This window comes from Dermochelys coriacea, chromosome 2 (genome assembly GCF_009764565.3).
Source record: "Dermochelys coriacea isolate rDerCor1 chromosome 2, rDerCor1.pri.v4, whole genome shotgun sequence".
Lineage (NCBI taxonomy): Eukaryota > Metazoa > Chordata > Testudines > Dermochelyidae > Dermochelys > Dermochelys coriacea.
Genome location: NC_050069.1, coordinates 159,809,232 through 159,823,743, shown reverse-complemented (window position 1 = coordinate 159,823,743; position 14,512 = coordinate 159,809,232). Strand labels below are relative to the sequence as shown.

The 14,512-nt window shown below is 40.9% G+C and overlaps 1 protein-coding gene across 5 annotated transcripts in view; it reads right to left on the bottom strand.

Moving 5' to 3' along the window:
* Positions 1–14,512, bottom strand: part of MOCOS (molybdenum cofactor sulfurase) — a 394,513-nt gene that overhangs the window by 280,333 nt on the left and 99,668 nt on the right. For 2 of the 5 annotated variants that reach the window (XM_043508592.1, XM_038388281.2), the window contains exon 2: positions 10,764–10,867. The exons of the other annotated variants lie outside the window; for them this stretch is intronic. The gene's annotated coding sequence lies outside the window, so the exon portion shown is untranslated. The remainder of the gene's footprint in view (positions 1–10,763; positions 10,868–14,512) is intronic. 5 annotated transcript variants of the gene reach the window in all.

The following is a 14,512-nucleotide window of genomic DNA, read 5'->3' as shown; positions in this document are numbered from 1 at the left end:
TGATCAAAACAGTTGCAGCTCCTAAACTATGTCATTGTAAGAACACAGGGTCTAAGAGATGTCCAAATCATTTGTGTCATGAGAGGAGCCAATGATTGCTGGATGGACCACCACCTGGTGAGGTCAGTTATGTCCGTCAGGATTGCACCAAAACATAGAAAGCAATCCATATTACACAGACAGCATTACAACATCCAAAAGACTTCAATCCTCAGTGCACCAGGAGAACTTCCAAACACTCCTCAGTGAAAAAGTGACCATATGGACATCTGGAAATCACAACAAGTGTCGAAGAACACTGGGAAGCCCTGAAACAGACCATCCAAGAGGCTTGTGAGGAATTCATCAGCCTTCCTACCCACCGCCATCAGGACTGGACAACAACACTAAGATTACATCCCTTTTGGATCGGAAAAGAAAAGCCTTCTGTGACTGGCAAAACGAACCACTATCTAGTCAGAAGCAGAGTTCTTTCCATCAGCTCAAAGCTGAAGTCCAAAGGAGGATCTGAGAAATCAAAAACAAATGGAGGGAGGACAAAGCAAAAGAAATCCAAACATTCGCTTACATTCAATTATTAGTTAAATTGGAAAAGATGGGGATCAATATGAAAATTGAAAGGTGGATAAGGAATTGGTTAAAAGGGAGACTACTACTGAAAGGTGAACTGTCAGACTGGAGGGAGGTTACCAGTAGAGTTCCTCAGGGATCGATTTTGGGACCAATCTTTTTATTACTGACCTCGGCACAAAAAGTGGGAGTGTGCTAATAAAGTTTGCAGATGATACAAAGCTGGGAGGTATTGCAATTTAGAGAGAGACCAGGATATCATACAGGAAGATCTGGATGACCTTGTAAACTGGAGTAATAGTAATAGGATGAAATTTAATAGTGAGAAGTGTAAGGTCATGCATTTAGGGATTAATAACAAGAATTTTAGTTATAAGCTGGGGACGCATCAATCAGAAGTAACGGAGGAGGAGAAGGACTTTGGAGTATTGGTTGACCACAGGATGACTATGAGCCACCATTATGATATGACTGTGAAAAAAGCTAATGCAGTCTTAGGAAGCATCAGGCAAGGTATTTCCAGTAGAGATAAGTAGGTGTTGTTACCGTTATACAAGGCACTGGTGAGACCTCACCTGGAAAACTGTGTGCAGTTCTGGTCTCCCATGTTTAAGAAGGATGAATTCAAACTGGAACAGGTACAGAGAAGGGCTACTAGGATGGAATGGAATGGAATTTCCGTTGGAATGGAAAACCTATCTTATGAAAGGAGACTCAAGGACCTTGGCTTGTTTAGCCTAACCAAAAGAAGGCTGAGGGGAGATATGATTGCTCTCTATAAATATATCAGAGGGATAAATACCAGAGAGGGAGAGGAATTATTTAAGCTCGGTACCAATGTGGACGCAAGAACAAATGGATATAAACTGGCCATCGGGAAGTTTAAACTTGAAATTAGATGAAGGTTTCTAACCATCAGAGGAGTGAAGTTTTGGAATAGCCTTCCAAGGGAAGCAGTGGGGGCAAAAGACCTATCTGGCTTCAAGATTAAACTCGATACGTTTATGGAGGAGATGATATGATGGGATAACATGATTTTGGCAATTAATTGATCTTTAACTATTCATGGTAAGTAGGCCCTATGGCCTGTGATGGGATGTTAGATAGCGTGGGATCTGAGTTATGACAGAGAATTCTTTCCCGGGTAGCTGGCTGGTGAATCTTGCCCGGGTAGCTGGCTGGTGAATCTTGCCCATATGCTCAGGGTTCAGCTGATGGCCGTATTTGGGGTCGGGAAGGAATTTTCTTCCAGGGCAGATTGGAAGAGGCCCTGGGGGTTTTTCGCCTTCCTCTGTAGCATGGGGCACGGGTCACTTGCTGGAGGAATCTCTGCACTTTAAAGTCTTTAAACCATGATCTGAGGACTTCAATAGCTCAGACATAGGTGAGAGGTTAATTGCAGGAGTGGGTGGGTGAGATTCTGTGGCCTGCATTGTTCAGGAGGTCAGACGAGATGATCATAATGGTCTGTTCTGACCTTAATATCTATGATATGTGGAGCTTTTATTTTTTTTTTTTTTGAGACAAAGACCCTGTATGAACCAAGCTCATGTGGCTTCACACCTCTGAGATCCGAAGATGTAGTACCTTTCTTAAAGATAACGAATCCATCAAAGAGCACTCGAAGGAACACTAGCAAAATCTTCTCAATTGAGAATTGATTGAGACTGACGACACCATTGACTTCATTCCTCAGCACCCAATTTGGGAAACTGTTGCCAACCCACCGACACCTGAGGAGGTCTGCAAAGCAGTTAAACAAATGAAGAACTATAAAGCACCAGGTCCTGATTGCATGCCAGCTGAAGTACTGAAAGTGGGGGGAGAAACACTGACTAACAAGCTTCATTTGCTGCTCCTCAAAATCTGGCGCACCGAAGAAATCCCTGCTGATTTACGTAATGCTAACATCGCCACCATTTTCTAAAAGGGAAACAGGGCTAACTGTAGCAACTATCGAGGCATTGTCCTCCTCTCCATCACTGGAAAGATTCTTGCTAGAATCTTACGTATCGCCTGCTCTATCTTGCAGAGGAAGTACTTCTAGAGTCCCAGTGTGGCTTTAGACCATCACAAGGCACCACCGACATGACTGTCACAGCCAGGCAGATCCAGGAAAAATGTCAAGAACACCAGGAGCTGTATATGGCCTTTATCCATCTGTCCAAAGCCTTTGACTCTGTCAACCACGAGGCTCTGTGGAAAATTATGTCAAAGTTTGGCTGATCAAGCAAAGTTATCTTCATTGTAAGACTCTTCCATGACCAGATGACTGCCTCCATCCTATGCAATGACACTACCTCTGAGCCATTTGTCATCTGCACTGGCATAAAACAAGGCTGTGTACTGGCACCCACCCTTTTCTTAGAAGCAATGAAAACACTAACCCAAGACTGTCTGCCATGGGGCATTGTCATCCAATATCGGACTGACGGCAACCTCTTCAACCTTTCTCGTCTCCGTGCCAGAACTAAGTAATATCAGCAACAGTAACTGAACTCCAGTACACAGATGATTGTGCTGTAGTTGCACACTCAAAGGAGCTCTTAATTGCTTCTCTGAAGCTTACAAAAGCCTAGGGTTAACTCTGAGCATCAGCAAAACCTCCACCAGTCAGTCCCTGGTCAATCATCAGACCCAGCAAGGAAGATTTACATTGACAAAGAATAACTGGAAAATGTAGAATACTTTGCCTGTCTTGGCAGCCATCTCTCACAGAAGGCAGACATAGACGTCAAGATTCAGCACAGAATCTGCTGTTCCAGCCTTGCCTTTGGCAGACTATCTCGCCAGCTGTTCAACAATCACAACATCAAATCACATCCTAAACTTTTAATTTATAAAGTGGTGGCAACCCCAACTCTCCTCTATGGCTGTGCGACGTGGGTGACCTATAGAAAACACCAGAAAAACCTGGAATGCCAGCACCAGCACTTTCCTCAGAAGATCCTCAATATAAAGTGGGAGGATCGTGACACTAATGTCAGTATCCTCACAGAGGCTGACATCTTCAGCTTTGAGGCTCTGATTATCCAGCACCAGCTGAGGTGGAGCAGGCACTGTGTGCTCATGCCTGATATACTCTTACCAAAACAACTGCTGTACGCCCAACTCATGAAAGGAAAATCGCCTTGCCCTGGTCACAGAAAACCGCCAGAAAAGAAAGGAAAGACAACTGTCACGCAGCAATCGCAGCCCAACCCCACCTGAAATGTCTGCCAATGAGCCTGTGGCTCAAAAATTGGACTCCTCAGTCACCAAAGGACCCATGAAAAATAAAACCTGTGAAAAAGATCATCCTCAACCTCAAGGGATTGCCGATGAATCGTGATCTTATATACTTTGCTATTTAGTTTACTTGACATATTCTTATAGAAGAGAATTCCTGTCAGCTTCACCCATCCTAATTATTCATGCTTCATGAGGCTTCTAACATAGAATCATAGGATTAGAAGGGACCCCACAAGGGTCATCTAGTCTAACCCCCTGCCAAGATGCTGTTGTGTCTAAACTATTCAGGATGGATAGCCATCCAGCCTCCTTTTGACAACCTCCAGTGACGGAGCTTCCTAGGCAGTCTATTTCATTGTCCTACTGTTCTTACAGCTGGGAAGTTTTTCCTGAGATTTAATTTGCATCCACATTCCCATCATGGCTCAAAACTAAACAGAGATATTTAAATTGTTGCACAGATTTTATCTCCATACTACCTAGTTTGACTGGCTTCTTGTTGCCTCTCTCAATGAAGCATTGCATGTATTCTGTCTTTGTCAGCTGATTTATAAAACATTTTCTTCTAATGCAGTCCCTTTCCAGTTCATATTTATTTTCATGGAACAACATAATGCCAGCTAAACTATTATGCTATTCAAACAAAACATCCACAGAGAAAAAGACTAATGACAAATTATTGTAGTGTAAAAGTAACTACATTAAAAGAATATTTACTATCTCATCAAAATAATTTTTTCTTCTTTTAAAAAAACTCAGAAGAAACATTGTGCAGTACACAGAAAACCCATCTATCCCCAAAAGATTCTGAAATGCTAAGCTATTATTTCTGGATACCATATGCAAGTAAAGTGCAACCACTCTAAGTGCAGTCTATGTTAGGCTGATCAATAATGTATTACCTCTGTGCTCAAAATAGCAGGTCATTGTCAGTGGAAATTAGCAGGTACTGCAGCTAAAAAGAAGTAAACAAAGAACGTCTGAAATTAATTCAATATACGAAGAGCCAAATGCTGCAGCTTTTACTCAGTCCATAGACAGGCTAATCTTATGCTGAAGTAGTGGAAGCTTTGCCTAAAAATAAGGACTAAAGGATTTAGTTAAATATAAATAGTTGACCAACTCTTCTCATTCTTGGTGAGTTCAGCCTCTGGGGAAGAAGTTAATCCCCAGATGGATGTGACCTGGGGACTGGCTAGTTTTCAGCGTTTTCCCTGTTAACGGATATTCCTTTTTCAACTCAAAGATGTAAATTTACAAAAATCTGGCATACAGTTTCTTCATGCCCTGTGTCTCTTATTACTTTGTTGCCCCCATTAGGTGTGTGTCTGATCCCTCTCTTCCCTACCACTCTCTTTATGCCTGTTATGTTTTACCATACACCCAGAGAAACTTCTAGGCTGATTCTTTTTAACATTAAGAGAAAGCAACAAAACAAGAAAGAACAAAAGTGAAATGAGAGTACAGAGTGTGTGGCTCTTCACAAAATGGCTGCTGCCCCAGGAGACTCAGAAATGTAACAATAAAGTATACAGAAAAAAGGGCCTACATTTTTAAACACAGGAGCCTAAAGTCAGGCTCCAAAGTTCATATAGATGGGATTTCCAAAACTACTTGTGTGACCTAAGATCACAAGGCCCACTGATCTCCATATTTTTGAAAATGTTGGCTAAAATTATAGTTACCATTCTGCCTTTTTGCAGATACGAATATCTATGTCATTATGTGATGAAAGCCTTTAACAATGGACAACAGGAGATACAAGAGAACAGAGGGCTTTACCCATAATGCATACTTGCAAGGCTGCAGAAATGAAAGTGGTTGGGAAAGGGGCATCTCATACCATTGATATCAAAGCATTTCATTTTCATCAGACAAACAAGATGGTTTTGTTTAGTTTTCAAAGAGAGTGATCTATCCCTATTAAGGACTAAGTGCTTTTCAGATCCTATTTAGCAACATTTGAGGTATCTGAACACAAAAAAAGAATCAAAAAACCTACAAAATGTATTTTCTTTTATATGTTTCTGTATTACAAAATTGAGTCCCGATTCAGAAGCACATCCCTATTCAGGACAGCACTTAAGTACATGCTTAATGTTAGGTGTATGCTTAAATCCCATTGAAACAGATGCTAAGTTAGGATTTAAACTCATGCTTCAGTGCTGTCCTGAATAGCAATGGACTTAAGGATGTGCTTAAGTTCTTTCCTGAACAGAGGCCTAAGAGAACATTTTCCAAACAATTGGGGGGAAGTTCATTCTAGTGATAAAACCACCTATATCAAACTCTAGCTACATCTGGTTAGGTTCTTATGGTGCCCATCACCACAGTATATGAGTGCTTTCCAGAAGAGAATAGTAATATTAAATGCCAAAAGGCCAGTGGTCTAATTTTCCATCTTTTTTCACCTAAAATAGTCAGTGATTTAAGATAATAATAAAATAAGAATGGACCTAATGGGTCAGACCAAAGGTCCATCTAGCTCAGTATCCAGTGCCAGGTGCCCCAGAGGGAATGAACAGAACAGTCATCATCAAGTGATCCATTCCCTGTCGCCCATTCCCACCTTCTCGCAAACAAAGACTAGGGACACCATCCCTGCCTATCCATTAATAGCCACTGATGGACCTATCCTCCATGAATTTATCTAGTTCTTTTTTTAACCCTGTTATGGTCTTGGCCTTCACAACATGCTCTGGCAAGGAGTTCCACAGGTTGACTGTGTGTTGTGTGAAGAAATACTTCCTTTTATCTGTTTCAAACCTGCTACCTATTAATTTAATTTGGTGACCCCTATAGACAGGGGTCTCTTTTTCCTCCTTCTTTCTTGTTTATTATTTTTATTTGTGTCTGCATGAATGAGTTGGAGACCTCAATTCTTCAATGGCATGAGGTCCAGGAACATAAGCATGAACCTCTTCCATCTTTGTTTCAGCTCAGAAGGAATGCTTGCCCTAAAATAAGCAACTATGGGTGTAGCTACACTGGAAGTGGAAAATGTAATTTCCAGCAAGAGCAGACATACCCGCACTAGCTCATACTAAGATAGTGTGCTAAAAATAGAAATGTAGCTCGCTGCCTCAAGTACAGCCCCCCAAAACCATATGTACATACTCAAGAAGCTAGCCCCTCCCTTTGTGGAAGCTATACTTCTGTTCTTAGTGCATTAGCTTCATCAAAGCTAGCACAGTCATGTTTATCTGAGCTGGAAATTAGACGTTCCAGCGCAAACATTGCATTGTAACACCCACTTGCTTAATCAGATCATCATTTCATTTTTTTTTTTAATTTCCTCTCTCTATTTCCAAGCTCCTGTTGTAACTGAGCTGTATTGCATGTTTGGAGCGGGAGGTTTGTTTTAACCTAACCCATGAAACAAATAGAACTACCTGCACAAACCAGAATGGACTGTCACCCTGATTCTGATCTGTTTCTCTTAAAAACATTTTGTCCTTCCTTTGCTGAGGATCAAGAGGGCCTTTTTCAGCATCATTTTTAAGGGTTTATTTGATGAAGCAGCCTTCCAATCGATGTGGTTGATTCAGTCAGCTTGCTGCTGTCCAAGTAGCACAGGAAAATAATGTTAACTGATTGTAGCTTCTAGTACCACTGGGGAACCTGCAGGCTAATAGTGCATTTGCAAAAGCAGAAAATGTGCCTGCAGAGTTCTAAAGACATTAAATTGGAACCTTAGAATACTGACTTGTTACTGATTGGAGAAAATTACCTTGATATTTTATATAACTCCACATTTTCATTCTCCCTGTCTTCATTTGCGATGTTAACAACAAACACAACAAAAAAGTTCTTGTTGCTTCTGTGAAGGATCTGTTAAGCAGGGGACTATAATCCCTCCCCACTACACATCCCCTTCCCCTGGTCAGGCAGGGAACCCAGGAAGTGGCCAGGCTCTGTTTGGAAGCAGCAGCTGCATGATGAGATAGGAGCTGCAGAGAAGATGGATGGAAAGAGAAATCCCCAAGGCTGTGACTGCCAGATATCACAACGGTTCAGGTCTCTGTGGGACCTATGGGGGAGCAGCAGCAGCTGAACAGGGAGTCAGTGCAAAGGCCCCAATTAGAGAGACAAACTGAGCCTGGCTGGAATCCAATAAGCACCTCTCTCATTGTTTTTCAATTGGTGGCCAAGAGCCACTGCCAGCCCACCCACCGCCAGGTGTCAGCTATTCCTTCATGCCTCCTAGGAAGCAGCAGCGCTTTCTCCTGCTCCCCTCAGGATCCTAGCCGGTTCTCATGGGGGGCAGGGGGAGGAGCAGTTTGTGCTCCCAGAAAGGGGGTGGGGAACAGTCTGGGACGGTGGGGTAAAGAACCCTCATAGGAGCAGAGGCTGAAGAGATGGGAGCTGGGAGGGCTGAGCAGACAGGTGCACTAGCAGGCAGATCCAATGGGGGCCTGAAGTGAGGGGGCCTGGGTAGATGCACTTCAGTTTATTTTCCCTCTGTTTACCATCATGCCTTGTATTTAATTTAGAAACTTTTCATTTGCATGTAAACGTATTCGAGCTAGACTGTGTTGATCTATTTCAACCTACAGTGGTACACTTTTAATCATGCACTTAATCAGGTGCTTATACAAGATAAAGTGATCAGAATTGACATGCTTTTATTAGTTAACTTGAGAGCTGCACGATTTTTTTTTTTTAAAGACAAGTGTCAAAATTTCAGGCAATAAGAAAGGAAAATTAGATGGCCATTCTTTTTTTGCGAGTTTAACTTCTAATTTTAATTTCATAGTTTTAATAGAATTAATAGCATGCTGTTTAAATAGTATTACAGGGTATCTGTATAACTGTTTGTTTGCAGGATTTCATTGGTATTTGGTCTACTGGCATGTTTAACCTGTTATTTTGAGATTAATAAATACAGTCCAGCACACCGTCCTGAAATGGTCACTGTGATCCGTGGCAGGCTCAGTATAGAACAAACACATGAAGAGCCCTTTGGCCTGCCAAGATTTGGATATTACCTTAGCCAGGCTGCCGTAAAATGTAATTGAATACAACTATCCTATCTACTTGAATAGAGATTTGACTGAAGAGGGCACCCCAGGCAGTAGGCCTGAAAAGTCCTAGCTCTCAACTTGACTGCTCCAGGGACCCAAAACAATTAAGTCTATTGCTAACTTGAACTGTAATGTTAAGCCTCTGTACCTAAGCTATCTGCAACCTACCCATTTTCTGACAGCCCCAGGTAGCCATGTGTCTGAATGGTTATTGGTACCTACAAGGGTTAGCTCCTATAAGGCCTAGCTACTGAAGCACCTTCTGTGCTTGCCTTGAAGTCATGGGATACCCAGTACGCTACTGGTACCTTAAGGGTTTGCTGTACTCGAACTCTGAGCAGCTTCAATAATTACACTTCTTTAACATACCCAGTTCTGAGTAAAGAAACCAACAACACAGCAAACAATAAGAGAAGCTTAACAAAAGAGACTGCCTGTAAAAAGATGGTATGCAGACAACTCTAGAAGCAAACAATACACTTGTGATTCAATTCTTAGCCACCTGCAACTTAGACCTCACTTTTCTGCTTTTTTATAATTTAGAGAATCCAGGGCCTCTAGCTAAAGTGTTGAGTCCCACCAGCATACAATTTTCCTTAGATATCACTGATGGGAAGAGAGATGCAATAGCCTCTTATCTTGAGATACCAACCCTAGTGCTGAGCAGCATTAAAACAACTTCACATTAAATACGAAGAAAAGCAGAACAATGATTGTTTTCTTAGGTGCAGAATTAAATTTAATTTTGATCAAGAAAGCTACTCTCTGTTTATGGGGCTCAATCCTGCAGGGTCCTGAGCGTCCTGGCCCAATCCACCAAAGCACTTACCCAATGTGTTTAACTTTAAGTACATGAGCAGTCCCATTTAAATCAATGGCTTTTAGACTCATGAACTTTAGTGAAGTGTAGGATCCCTACAGAGGATTCTCAGCTGTTGTAAATCATCGTAGCTCAACTAAAGTTATCTCCATTCAAACTAGGCCAATTTATATCAGCTGAGGATCTGGCCTATCAATTTACATGGAAGAACAGTAGTTAAAGTGCTCTTAAAGCATACTGGTTATTTGATTTATGATGTGGTCTCATTAGGAGAAAGTATGCTATGGCTTGCTCACCATCAACAAAATCATAAGAGGCCTTAAGTCTGAATTAAGGAAATGGGGAGTTATTTTAAAACCATTTTATCAATTAACCTTTATATTTTGGTTGGGTAATTTTACTTAAATGTTTTCATTAAACCAAGGAAAATTAAAATTTTGCGCCAAATTTTGCAAGATAAATATTGACTCTAATATAGAGGGTGATAAAGAAGAACAATGTAGTAATACCATGTATTTTATAATGTCAGTGTATAATGGATCTAAGAATGTTGACATCATCTTATTAAGGGCCTGATCCAAAGTCCAGTAAAGTCAGAGTAAAGACTCCATTGACTTCAGCTGGAGCTAGATTAGAAAAAGGTGCTGAGCATTCCTCCAAGGGCTGAGCACCCTCAACTTCCAATGGTAACATTAGGTGTTGAGAGTTCATGGCTTATCCCAAGAGTGCTCAGCGTGCTCTAACAACCCATCCTTAGCAACTTCTTTTGTCAGAGAACAACAGAGATCCAAAGACGCATGTTTGTTTTAAATGGCAATAGTAATCAAAAGACTATATGCCTGAGGGATGTTAATAGGTTCAGATTTTAAAACAAAGAAGCCCCATTCTCTTTTAACTTAGTTGTAACTTAGCTTACTCAGCGCCTACACCTTCACATTTTTAACTAATTGGTAGGCCTGTTTCATAATGAGAGCAAGAAATATGATTATTTTACTGGAAACACATTTATGTAGCAGTAATCAACAGCTAATTAATGCAGCAAATAATGGTTGTATATTCATTAAAATCAGGTAATAATTATTTATCAAAATACAAATATTTGGACGTCTGTTTCTCACATTAGAATATTCAGTAGCCTATTGTGCTTTTCCACTTGATTAGTTCAGGATATTCACTGGATTTCTCTTTAAGATGTATCTTGGGAATTATCAAGAACACTAGCCTATGAAAAAAAACAGAACAGAACACACTGATAGAATATGTTGCAAATGTACCACCTCAGCACACTAAGTCAATTATTTTCCCCACAGAATATCTTCAAAGAAATCAATCTTTGTTACCATGCATATAACGCCAATCATAGGTCCTGTTTATGTAGTAGTAAAGGTCATGTTAGCCCCTGGCCATGGCAATAAATGGCCAACCCACTATGTGCACAATATTGGAGATGACCAGCTAAACGTGTAGCCAAAAAATTAGTGGATCGGTGTCACTTCTGAGTGTTTTTCCAAGTGGTTAGACTTTTTTTGTGCATTGATGAAAACTGGAGTGCACTGGGTTTTTAGATGTGCATTAGCATGGACAAAATGTAAAAATGAAATCCTAACCACTTGTGGTTATTACAAATTCCCATGGCACATTTCACAGCAATAGAAATTTGTTAAATTAACTCTTGTGTTTTGGCCTAATTTTGACTTCGATAATTACAATATATTTTTCCTTTTCCTCACTTGGATATACTATTCTTTTTCACTTCCTCTAATGTACTCTTGTATAGTGTTGCTGTTAAAACAGCTGTTGTATTTAACCTCAGTGGCAGGTGAAGTGATCATTGGGTGTGGGGGATGAATTGTGCATAGTTCTTTTTGTTTTTGATTTTGCTATTTATGACTGTATGTTGGGGAACAGATCGTCTATTAGACAGTAAAAACACACAAAGTAGCGACTGATTTTGGTAACAGGCCACAGTTAAATTCTTCTGAAGATTACAGTTTCATTTTTAAAGATTTAAAATCTTTTTTTTTGAGGACTGCCAAATAGTGCTGGATTTTTACAGCCCATTATTACTATTTGTAATACCATAGTGTGACACTATGCCCCATATTCTTCATAGAGATATTCTTATGATACAAATATGGTATAACTAAGATTGTTTTACGCAAGATAGGTCATGTGAGGTATCATTGGAAAGGTTATGATTTACTGAATGTGATTATCCTATTTGTATGCATATATCATTTCTGCATCTGAAGTTAGAAATATTGACTATGTATCAATTGCAAAAATGTTTGCACCTGGGCAATGCCCACCAGACAAAATACAATCAGTTTGGCTGGTTAGTCAATAAACCATTAAGGGGAACAATAGGTCTTTGAGGATGTTAATCTCCCACCTTCCTGGGATGCTGCTTTGACATTGCAGGGTCATACGATCGTGTCACCTGGTACTGGACCCCATCTTGGCCTGCTAGTATTTTTCCACAAAAGGGTGAAGACTAAACAGGGGAACAAAGGATTCCCACCATATGTGAATCCTATTTAAGGCAAGGAAGTGAGTTAATCAGGGCTTATTGTTCACTGAATCCCTGCCCAGGATGACTGCTGAGAAGATCTAAGAAACAAGGACTGAGGGGGAGAGAAGAGCTGAACCCAGGCCGGAAAAGGTGTCTGGGCCATGAAAGAAATGCCTAAAACAACATTCAGGGTGAGAAATTACTACTTGTAACCAGTTTCTTTAGAGTATTGATCTTAGTTTACATGTTTGTTTTATTTGCTCAGTAATCTGCTTTGATGTGTTTGCTAACCTTTAAAATCACTTAAAAACTATCCTTTATAAACTAGTTTTGTTTTCTAAAACCCAGTTTATGGAATTCATAACTGCGGTTGGGGGGAAAAAAGCTGTGCATATCTTTCTCCACATTGAGGGAGGGAGTGAATTTCACGACCTTACTCTGTACAGTTTTCTGTGCAGTGCAAGACAATACAATTTTGGGATTACACTCTACAATTTTGGGTTTACACTCTAGATGGGGTATGCACTTGAGTGCTGGGCTATTCCCGAGCTGAGTCTTCCCAAGTAGTGCTGATTTCAGTGTCTGTATTTTTCTGCAGCTGGGTGTGTCCCTACCTATGTGTGTGTGCTGGAGGAGGCTTGAAGGCCTGGCTCAGAAGGACAGGGTGAGGGAGCCCAGGCTGGTGGAACAGGCTGGCTCAGTGGTACCCCAATATATCAGGTGACACCCTGGAGTGGGGGGTGGTAGCCTGTCACATATAGCACCTAGGACCCCTAGTCATGGGCGAGGATCCCATTGTGCTAACCACTGTACAGACAGACAGATGATATAACAGCACTGAACATGCAACCCCCGCCCCCCTCCAAAGATATAAGAACTTTTCACACGTTTTGAAATAACATAATAGAAATAAATATTTAATCAGAAAAAATGCATCATTTTGACCTGGCAAATAATTTTTATGTTGGAAAGTGTCATCTTTCCTGTAAATATCTGTAATCATACAGGCAGAGTATATTTCTAACATTCACTATGGTCCAGATAGCAAAGCTTCACTGTCAGTTGCTGACATAAATAAAAATCAATCATGGAAGATGCAAGTATTATCTAGCTCTGTGCAAAGCATGGGACCTTCTGTGCTACCTAATTTTACCTCAGCAGAGACTAGAAGCAGACGCCAGTAGCATTAGTTACTGCAACCAGGCATCCATTTTTCTGGTGCATGTTTCGGTACTTGAACAACAAGTTTCACCATAAAGCCACGTGCATAGGAGGAACAAAACACACAGGGTAGAATTCTCACCACTGCTCTGGCCCTTTTATGCTGTGTAAAAGGGCAGGAATGGCAAAAATTGGCCCTACACTGCCTTCCGTGGACCCCATCACCAACTCTGGTGTGTGCAGTGTGCTCAGTGCAGGTGGGGTGTGTCAGGGTGGGAATGCGGTGCACAGCATACAGAAAATTGAGGGAGTGCAGCAAGCCATAGGAACACCCAGAGAGTATCTCATAACTTAGATGTGGATACAAAGGCTGTCTGAGGTATGCATGGGGCCTCTCCATCCCTTGAAGCAGCTCAGAATCAGGGGACACAACAATGGCTTAATACCACCTTTGCTTGGGGGCTGTAAGTTCAGTGCTACCCCTCTCATATGCATAGCACAGAATTTCACCCACATGCCTTAATAAGAAAGAAGGTGAAAGACAGAACAAAGTTTATCTAGTCTCCTCAACCTATGCAGATGTGGTAGTAGATGCTTCTCATGCAAATAAAGGTACCTGCCATCACCATACTTTTACTACTTAGTTTTGGTACTACCTGGAACCCTGGCTGGAAGTCTCAGCAGCAAAGCTGAGAAGTAAATAACCAAGGGACCCTGAACTAACTTCTTAACCCAAGAAGTGGCCCTTCTAAAACAAGGTTGTAATGAGAAATGGTCAAGTTATTCACTGGGAATCAATTATCTGACCAGTAGAGCTCTCTTTTTTTGCTTGTAAATTGTTCATGAAGTAATCCTGATTTCCCCTATTGTAGGCTTTTAGCGAGTAGTTGCTGAATAGTTTAAATGAACAAACTTTAGATCAACGGTGTGTTCCTAAATTGTTACTTTGGCTAGTCACAATTCATTAAGCTTGGTGAATGATTGGTCATCTGGTACATGGTAATCTTTCTGCCTTCTGACTGGATGGCAAATAGGAAAAGCAACAAACAATTAGATTACAATGGGTGGGGTCTGTGCTTGTTTGCATACATATACCCTTATTTACTTGTGGATGCAGGTATCTGAACAAAAAAAACCATCATTCTGAAATCAGTCATGTAACCAAATACATATTCAAGGAAGATTCAGAAATAG